The sequence below is a fragment of the Penaeus vannamei genome, chromosome 43 (genome assembly GCF_042767895.1).
Source record: "Penaeus vannamei isolate JL-2024 chromosome 43, ASM4276789v1, whole genome shotgun sequence".
Lineage (NCBI taxonomy): Eukaryota > Metazoa > Arthropoda > Malacostraca > Decapoda > Penaeidae > Penaeus > Penaeus vannamei.
The window spans coordinates 15,381,943-15,384,442 of record NC_091591.1 but is presented as its reverse complement, the minus strand read 5'-3'; positions in this window follow the sequence as shown (position 1 = coordinate 15,384,442).

Here is a 2,500-nt window from a genome sequence, read left to right as displayed (position 1 = left end):
TTCCTCCCCCCATTCCTCCCTCTCTCCTTCCCTCCCCCCACACCCTCCTTCCCTCTTTTCCCTCCCTCCCTCCTCCTTCCCCTTTTCCCCTCCTCCTTTCCTCCTCCCTCTCCTCCATCCTTTCCTTCCCTCCCTCCTCCCATCCCTGTCCTTTCCTCTCTTTCTCTCCCTCCCCACATCCCTCCATTCACCCTCCCTCCCAACCACCCTTCTCCTCGCTGCCCCCATCCTTCCTTCCCTCTCTCCTACCTTCCTCTCTTTCTCTCCCTCCCCTCCTCCCACCCCTATCCTTCCCTCTTTCTCCCCCCATCCCTTCCCCCCCTCCCCCCTTCCCTCCCCCTCCCTCCCTTCTCCCTCCCTCCCATCCTTCCTTCCCTCCCCCTCCCCCTTCCCATCCTTCCATCCCTCCCTTCCCTCCTGCCCCCATCCCTTCCTTCCCTCTCTCCTCCCTTCCTCTCTTTCTCTTCCCAAGTCTCCCATTTCGTATTCGACAGACATGTTTTAACCAGATCACGTCCGGATTCAATGACTCGAAAGCACCACAATGTAAAGAAGCGGCGCATAATCTTCATTTTAGTGCATTGTTCCTTTTTTTCATTCTTAGTTTTCAGACGTTTTTCTCTCGTGAAAATCTTAGCTAAGCAGATTTTACCTCCCCCCCTAATCTTTTCTATTATATATTTTTTGTGTGTGATTTTGAGTTTTTTTTTTTTATTTCTCCCTCCCCAATCATTTTTTTTTTTGTGTGTGTGTGTGTGATTTTGAGTATTTTTCTTTTTTTTTTTTTGTTTTCGAGAGGTTGGCTCATATTTGACATAGGAGTTTTTTTTTGTCTCTTTCTTTGTTCTTTTATTTTATTTCTGTTCATTATTCACTTACATTTTTCGTCTTTTTTTTCCTTCTCTGTGACGCTTCTAACTCTCCTGCCTCCCTTATGCCTTCCTGAAACTTATTTTATATTCTTCTCTTTCGAATCATTTTCTTTATATAAGTTCCTAGCTTTGTTTAATTCACAACATTATTCTTTTTCAAGCAATTATTACTTTTCATATTCATCATTCTGTTTTTTTAAACTTAAGTGACCTGACCAGCTGGGCTTCCTTAGGTCACTCAGCAACAGCGTCACCACAAACTCAAAAAAAAAAAGAAAAAAAAAAAGTCCGATGTGTATTGTGATGATGATAATGGTGATGATGGTGATAGTGATAATGGTAGTATAGATTATAATGATAATGATTGTGATGCTAATAAGAATGATAATAATCATCATGATAATAATGATAGCAGCAATAATGTTGATAATACCAATAATAATGATGATAGTAATATTGATATACAGATGATGATGATAATAATAATGATAATGAAGATAATAATGATAATGATAATAATAATAATAAAGATGCTAATAATGAAAATAATAATGACTGTAATAATGAAACATTAATTATAATCATTACAATAGTAATAATCATAACAAAGATAATTAGAATATTTAGAATAAATGATAGTAACATGATGACGCAGAAAGAAAGGAAATTAATATAAAGTACAAATATGTAATACAATTATTTTAATGTTGTCTATTATTTATAAAAAAATGATGCATAATGTTTCTCTTTATGTTTACTTTATAGATATTGTATTTTATAAAAGTCTGTAGCATACTAGTATACAGATATTTCTGTCAAGTACTTAAAGCTCTGATACTGATGACTATAATTTGCATTTCATTCCATTACAATTATTAGCTCCTGATAAGTGTTAGAACGCTCTGTCACCCTCCGTTCCCTCCCTCCTTCCCTCCCTCCTCCTTCCCTCCCATTATCCGTTCTTCCTTTTCTCTCGTATTCTCTCTCTCTCTCTCTCCTTCCGCCATCCATCCTTCCCTCTCACTCTTATTCACTCTCCTTTCCCTATACATAGATCCTTCCCTCTATACTTCTCTCTCTCTTCCCTCCAGCCATCCTGCCCTCTCTCCCTCCATCCCTTCCCTCCCTCCCTCCCTCCCTTCCCTCCTCCTCCCTCCTTATCTAGCATTCTTCTTCTTACAGCAAGATCTTGCGTTATTTCCTGAAGTGATTTACAATGTTAATGATTTTAAGTGCTTCATTTATTGATTTTTTTTATTTGTGTTCATCTGGAATTAATTTTCAAGATGGTTGGAAATATTATTTGTCATAATTGGCGAAGTATATTGTCTTTGAACACACATTTTAGAGGATTTACAAAAACGAGGAAGGTCATCATTAATAGTCTAACCTTTATTTGGAGCGAAATGAAGTGAATACTTACTTCAGTTATGTCATGATATATTCCACTTTGTCTATAATGTTTATATCTTTAAGACCCAGTTCAGCGTATAAGGATAAATAGATTGAAAACATCATAGTATGGAAATTGGATTTTGATTATTCATTTATTTATTTATTTTTTATTTTTTAGTAAAGATTAATTTGTATTGTTTAAAGCATCACATATAATCTTGGGTAAAATTAAA